Genomic DNA, 7,731 nt, shown 5'->3' with positions numbered 1-7,731 from the left:
ACAAGCTACCTGGCTTAGGTCAGAACAACACCACCTGCAACGGAAAGATGTGTGTATGTGCATATACAGTAGGTGTGTGTGTGTGTGTTCTCCCAGCTGCAATTTATTTAGAATCCGAGCGGGTGAGTGGGTGTACACTCCTGTGTGTGTTATTGGAATTGTGAGTATGTGTGCGTACCTGGGGAGCTTTAATCAAAGGCCTATAGTGAGGAGATATGGGGGCCCTGTCTCTCTCTCTTTTTGCTCAGATAAAACTGCGTGTTAGCATGCCAGTCACATATCTCATCTGAGACGCACTGCTCTCCTCCCCACACCTCACCTCACAGCGGCCCACACTGACAGCACGCTATTACAAACCAGTATGATACTCAGTCCACCTGAGGAAGGTGAAACAAAGGGATGAGGAGACAGACAGAAGGAGGAACAAAAGAAGGATGCAACTGTGAAATGTTTTGGTCTTCCTTAGCTGGATCTTAGGTTTGCATGTTTTAATTTTACACTTAAGATTGAGAAGTTCTAAAGTGGCCATTGCTTCTAGAGTGGCTAAGCTGATAGGGCATCGATTAACTTGCTTTGGAGAAAAACTGATTTCAAACTGCAATATTATTATTTGTTGTATAAGTGCTGAGAGCTGGGCTGCAAAAAGTTAATCCCCCTTTTCTGATCTGTTCATCAAATAACAATCCACACTGCCTTTTTCTGTCATGACCACTAGATGGCTGTACAGTACTGTTGTTTCCACAGGGACGTGTTGCATTTTATTGGTTGCGTGTATATATATTTCCTTCTTCTTCTGCCATCCTAAGCCAAATAAAAGATTAAAATAATCACAATTTCAATAATAAAAGAATCAAAAAATCTGAACCAGATTAACAAATGCAACAAGCCACCTTCATTTAGCTGCAACATTTAAGATGTCACAGTGCCTATATCAGTCATTTTATTTAACGTGTTTAAAGCGTGAAACACACTGACATGTTTCTTTTTACCATTTATTCTTCATCTGTGGTTTTCCCAAACTAATTAAAGATCAAAGCTTAAGGATTAGTTAAGCAATAAAGATTTTTAAAGAGAGGGGTTTTCAGCGTTTCTTTCTTTCTTTTTTTAAATGTAACTTTGCATTTGTGATTTAAAACTGTGATTTATTTTTTTTATGGAAAATGGCTAAAAAAAATTGCAAAGTCACACACTTTGGCTCCAGACCACGCAGGAGAATATTGGTACAGTCTGAAATGAATGGCATGTGTCAGCGATCCGAGATTACAGCCGGAGATTGCAGACTATCATTCCTCACCAGTGCATTTACCCATAATTCCCCTCTGTCTCTAACATATCCGATGATTTCTCCTCTAGGAGACAAGGTGAGGCGGTATGAATCTCTGCCTCTAACTCTGGAATGAATTTAAAACCTCTCCTGAGTGATTTTCTGTGTCTCTGTCCTGCAACTGTGTATATGTGTGTGTGTGTGTGTGTGTGTGTGTGTGTGTGTTGAATGCATGTGTGGTTTCTGATTATACCACAGGATGGGTGAAGGGAAGAAAAATACAGAGACAGCTTCATTTCCAAAGCTGAGTTCACATAAATGAGGGATTAAAGCAAGCATGAGGGTGAGGGTTCACCTCGGCCTTCGGTGACAGCTTTCCCTCCTTGAAATCACTCTTTTCCTCTTTGTCTGTCCCTCCCAGTCTCACCCTCCTTTCGTCACCTTCATATTTATTTTTGTCTCACAATTTTTTCACCCCTTTACATCTTCTTCCTTCTTTAAGTTATCTGCTTTGTCTTGTTGCTGTTCATTTTGACCTGCAGAGATAATCCACACGCAGATTTAAAATAGTGCACTGCTGGCTACACACACACACACACACACACACACACACACACACACACACACACACACACACACAGTCAATTACATAGTTATAGGGAGCGGGGTCCACCACATTGCAATGATGGGGGAACAGGTTACGGTGATGAAATTAAGGGTTAGGGCCACACAGTGCTGTGTGTATGTGTGTGCAAGTGTGGGGTTACATTAGGGAAATGAAAAGGGGTGGACTATTGATGGGTTCTCAGATGCAGACTTGTTAGAATAAAGGAATATAAAAAAGGACAGCAGACAGAGGAGGTGACAGGGTGGATGATAAGATGAGTAGAGCAGGAATGAAAATGGTCCTCTGTAGCCTGAGATTACATAGGAAATGAGATTGGAGAGAGAGAGAGAATGAGAGTGCAGGGGGTGTACTGTAGAGGGAGAAAAAAAGGCAGCAGGGATTATGAAGAGAATGAAAGAATAGAGAAATATGGAGACTTGTTTATGATGAACCATGGTAAATGTCAAATGGGACAGACATGGCAAAGAGAAGAAGAGAAGAGAAGAGAAGAGAAGAGAAGAGAAGAGAAGAGAAGAGAAGAGAAGAGAAGAGAAGAGAAGAGAAGAGAAGAGAAGAGAAGAGAAGAGAAGAGAAGAGAAGAGAAGAGGTATTACAACTCGGGACGAAGCAGCCCCACTCTGAATGATAAGTGTCTCACACACTGCGGGTTATGGGAAGTTCACACAAACAAATGACTCCCATTTGCCAGAGGCGAGGGACACAATTGAGAAAGAAGGGGCGAGAGAGAAAAAGGAGGAGAAAAGGGAGGAGGAGGGGAGAGGACTGAATACTAGAGCCATGATTTCAGATAACTCCATATGCATTTAGGAAATTCTTACCTTTTTACCCATCTAATGTTGTCCCGGGCTTGGAGCGGAAACTAAAGCGCCTTCAATCCAAAGGATATTAGGGACCCTGTAGTGAAGCGCAGCAGAAGTCTGCGCTTGGTATCTTAAATTATAGGGGCCTATGGACCTTGGTCAATAATACTAAATGTACTGCAAATTGTAGCATGTAGGTGGGCTATGTTTTGCACAATAAGAGGTAATATGAAACAGTAATAAAGGTGCAGGAATACTGTCCTTATTTATACACAATGTGGCATGGAACCAAAGCCAAGTATGGCTCTCTTTGATGTCATCACTGAAATATGTTTTAACCTTGCAGGCCAACGAATCTGCACATTTTCATTCTGACCAAACAAGCAGATGATTTTGCTTTCCACTTTTTCATTAGGTGCTTTCAGTTAAATGAGATGATTTTGGGACCAATAGAAGCCCTTCTAAGAACACTGCCTTGCAGAACCAACGGTTTTAATGTGGCAGGCCTGAATATTAAGAGACCATGTTTCTCACATATTAGCTTAGAGAAATCATTCTCCTCACACACAAGGTCTTGAATAATCAGGCCCCATCTTATCTAGTACTATATCACCTCAGTAGAGCACTTTGCTCTCAGACTGCTGGTTTACTTGTGGTTTGTAGGACATTTAAAAGTAGAATGTGAGGCAGAGCCTTCAGCTTTCCCTCTTCTATGAAATCAGTTCTTAGTTTGGATTCAGGAGATAGATACCATCTTTACCTTTAAGATTACGCTTAAAACTTTCCTTTTTGATGAAGCATATAGTTAGTGCTACATCAGACCCTGAACCCTCCTTTAGTTACCCTGCAACAGGCCTAGGCGGATGGGTGTTTCTTCTTCAGTCACCTTTTTCACCCACTATGTGTTTGTACACCACTCTGAATTTAATTGTTAGTTATTTTTAATCTCCCCCTCTCTTCCACAGGCTCTTTTGCCATGTCTTCCTCCCCTCACCCCAACCTGATGCAGGAGATGGCTGCCTGAGCCTGGTTTTCCCACAAGTTTCTTCCTGTTAAAAGGGAGTTTTTCCTTCCTATTGTTACCAAATGCTTGCTTATATGGAGTCTTATGATTTTTGGAGATTTCCCCTAGATTATTATAGCATCTTTCTAATATAAAGCTGAATTAAAACTGAATTAAACTGAATTAATTTGAATTTAATATAACACAGAGTGTTGGCATTAGCAGTTGTAGTAATTAACAAGTTTTTAACATGTTTATTTCTAATTATGTTAGAGCTTCAGCACAAAGTTTCCTCCCAGCAATCCAGTGTTGGGTACATGCTATAAATGCAAACCTTTAAAATAAATAAGTAAGTAAATAAGTGAGAAAGAAAGAAAGAAAGAAAGAAAGAAAGAAAGAAAGAAAGAAAGAAAGAAAGAAAGAAAGAAAGAAAGAAAGAAAGAAAGAAAGAAAGAAAGAAAGAAAGAAAGAAAGAAAGAAAGAAAGAAAGAAAGAATAAATTTCAGGTAACTTCATCTATACTGCATCTATATCTAAAATATCTGCGGCTCTTAGATGGTTGTTTCCGCCTCTGAGAACCAAGCAGCATAGGATTTTAACCAATTTTATGTTCGGCAGTATGGGAAAATTCCATTCCAAGAGATGGCAATTTCTCCTGTGACGCTTGCATCAATAGTCCATAATGTGATATTGCTGTCATAAGACAAGTTGTGTCTTGATTAATTGTGACCCTCGCTTTCTCTCTCCTGGGAAAGCTTACTCACTTGGTTGGCATTTTCACTGCTCCCTACTCCCAAAACAGCTGACAAGTTTAAGTACGTTTTCTGGATGTTTTCAGGAGGGATTCTGGGAAATGTAGTAGGTTTCCAACAGAATTAAACATAGATGAGACAATTTTAACAGTACGCAAACCAAAAAAGAAGAAAAAAACATCAGTTTTTACAAATTAGTGTTTAAAATGCATGAATAGATTTTTTTTTTAAATGCACGAATGCTTCAACAGAGATAAACTCTGGTCAACCCATGCATATTGAGGGGATTTTGTGCAGCTGTCAGTATAAATTACAGTATTTTCACAGTAAATGGAGTTTAATCAAAAGAGACAGAGAGAGAAAAAAATTAAACACACCTGAGAAAGATCAGTGGAATTAGACAATAGTCACTTTATCGGCAGTTCACAAGACTGTTGAGTCTTCATTTCGAATTTTTATCATCAGAAACAAACCAAGTGTAAATAATTTGTATTTCATAGAGGAGGCAAGGCGTCTCATTTCCCAAACAGCTCTGGATCTAATTATTTTACCTCGAAATTAGAACTGAGCTCGCTTTAAAAGGTACAAAGGAATCCACTGTAAGCGTGTAATTAATTTTATATTACTATTTACTTTTACGTCAGTTAATTATGGCTTCTATAGATGTGCGCTCCACACGCGGACACACACAGCCTCGCATTACACGTTACATTCACCGTGTATAGAAAGATGGCGGTGGTAAAGAAGTGTAAATTTTACACACATGACTTCCTGTCCTAATCAAGAGCTTTCTCAGCTCCTATCTGAAAGACACACATGACTGACTCCTTCAGTGGGATACCCGCACGCCGTGGAAGTGTGTGATGAGACAGCGAGTGCATGTGTGTATGCAGCCTTGCAGAAGCTCACCAACCCAGCAGTGGAGTGGTAAAGGATATTAGACTGCAATTGCAAAAAGATTGCAAAAAGTGACAGCCTTAATAGAGAAAGATTACTGTGCGCAACATCACTTTGATTTGAGATGCATACATTTTCCTCACACAGACAGGCTTCTGGACACCTCTGAGCTCTGCAGAATGGATGCATTGTGTGTACAAATGCAAGTATATGTTAGAATGAATGTATGTATATGTGTGTGTGTGTGTGTGTGTGTGTGTACACACAGGTGTACTGTGAGTGGTCAGATCAATTTTTTTTTAGAAAGATGCAATTCTGTTTATCTATTTGGTTGTAAAATTCTTTTGGAGAAATACACATTAATGCACAGAACTTGAAAAATAATTAATGTTCATTTGCTGGTCAAACTGCATGCACAATAGAGGAAACATTAATGAGGTTGTCTCTCCTGCCCAGCAGTGAATTACAGTATGTCAGCTTTAAGTTATTCACTTCAATCTGCATGTCATAACATGACCTTTCTAAAGGTTGAAAAGAGCTTTTCTGTGAAAATGTCAGTGTTTTTCATTATTTACAGTTAATTACTTCATAAATGTTTCTCTGTTACTCTTCATCAAATCAAGCCACAAAATTACATTATAGCAAGAATCAGTCAGAAGTTGTGGCAAAAAGTAAAGCACTTCTTGAATCTTTGGCTCTTTGAAGCCTTAAAATAAATCCTGTTATCAGCCTCGTGTGGTACACAATGCATGATTTGTCAGTAGCCAACCCCATAGGCCAAATCATTTGGTTAATTAGAAAACACTTCCTAGAAGGTTTACATCTCATTTCCACCTCATTAAAATAACAATCTCCATCACAACAGCCTTCAATACAGCTGGTGTCAAGTACGGTATCAAATCTGGGATGGTGCCAGGGGAAAAGATGTCAAAATAAAAGTCCCCCGCCTCAGGTCAAAATATTCTCAAATCCCTGCGGTGGACGATCAGTATCAATCAGAAATAAAGTTTGTTAGCGCAGTGCCTGGAATGTGAGCAGGACAAAAGCACCAGGGAGGTCCTTTATTTAGCTAATTCTCCTCTATTTGAGATGTACATATTTCTACAGTGCTTTGATAAGGCCTTGGGGACATGCATGTTTTAATTAGACCTGAGCAGCCTGGTTGAGCAGTTCATAGAGAACTTTGAACATTTTTGCTGAAAGCCTCTCTCTCTTTGTGACAGGCAATGTGTAATTAGTGGCATATGTGCATTTGCATATATGCACCCTGTGACATGTTGCATCTTATTTGAATAAGTAGACATGTCTCGATGTGATATCCCTGAAGTGAATACATGAATATGAGCTGCTAATTATACCAATCTTGCAAATGATCTATTTAAATATTAATATGCTTCCACTTTGCATTGTTTGCTAGTCACTTTTTTAGTCAGTGAGCTGTGTGCGTTTGTTTGTGTCACTTCCACCTAGGCTGCAGTGGGTATTGTCCTCTTTGCCTAAAGAGCGTACGTGTATCTCAGCATGTTGTTTCATGTGTGGAAGCATGTGCTGTCTGGATGCGTATATATGGTCTCCAGTGGAGACAGGCAATGTGCTATTCTCACTCAACAAAGACAATAAAAGCCAATCAGTGAGGCGACTGTGTATGACAAGCTGCGGAAAGGGAAAAGTCAGTCAGAGTGTGCAGCTTTCCATTTGTCAAAGAAACTGTATCTAGACCACTGTTTGACAGGCTGTTTTATTGTTATTTTATATACATTATTCCATTTATAGTATGTGTCTTATATACATATTTGCCAAACTTTAATAATAAGTTAACAACTTCTCTTAAAAATGTTGAAAACATCTAAAATGAACAGACATGACCTCTGTATCTGTCTGACAATAAAAGTCTCACTTGGCTACATCAGTAAATGATATGCTCTCGGTTACATTGCATTATCACAAGGCTAACAATGGTTATCACTCAGTGCAATAAGGGTAAACAAAGAGTGACCCAGACTAGGGAAAACATGTGACGAACAGCATGTAAAATCTCCAGCGTAAATTCATGTGTCATGGTTACATGTCACAAAGTGGGCTCAGAAAATGTGAAACAAGTGAAATTGGATGGTGTAACTGTAACAAACCAAAAACTGAACAACTTCCCAAACAGAAGACTAAATCGCATTTACTGCAGACGAAGATGCAAAAAAAGCTGTAACTTAAATGTTTTAAGCTCCTACATTTCTTCTGCTTATCCAATTCAGGGCCCATCCATGAAACCCATTGCAGCCAATTTAGAACCTAACAAGCATCCCTTTGAACTATGAGAATAAGCCAGAGGACCTGGAGAGAACCCACACAGGCAAAGACAGAACATGCAAACCCCACACAGACAGGCTCCA

Source organism: Maylandia zebra, linkage group LG9, assembly GCF_041146795.1.
Source record: "Maylandia zebra isolate NMK-2024a linkage group LG9, Mzebra_GT3a, whole genome shotgun sequence".
NCBI lineage: Eukaryota > Metazoa > Chordata > Actinopteri > Cichliformes > Cichlidae > Maylandia > Maylandia zebra.
The sequence above is the reverse complement of the archived record's forward strand: the minus strand, read 5'-3'. Positions refer to the sequence as shown.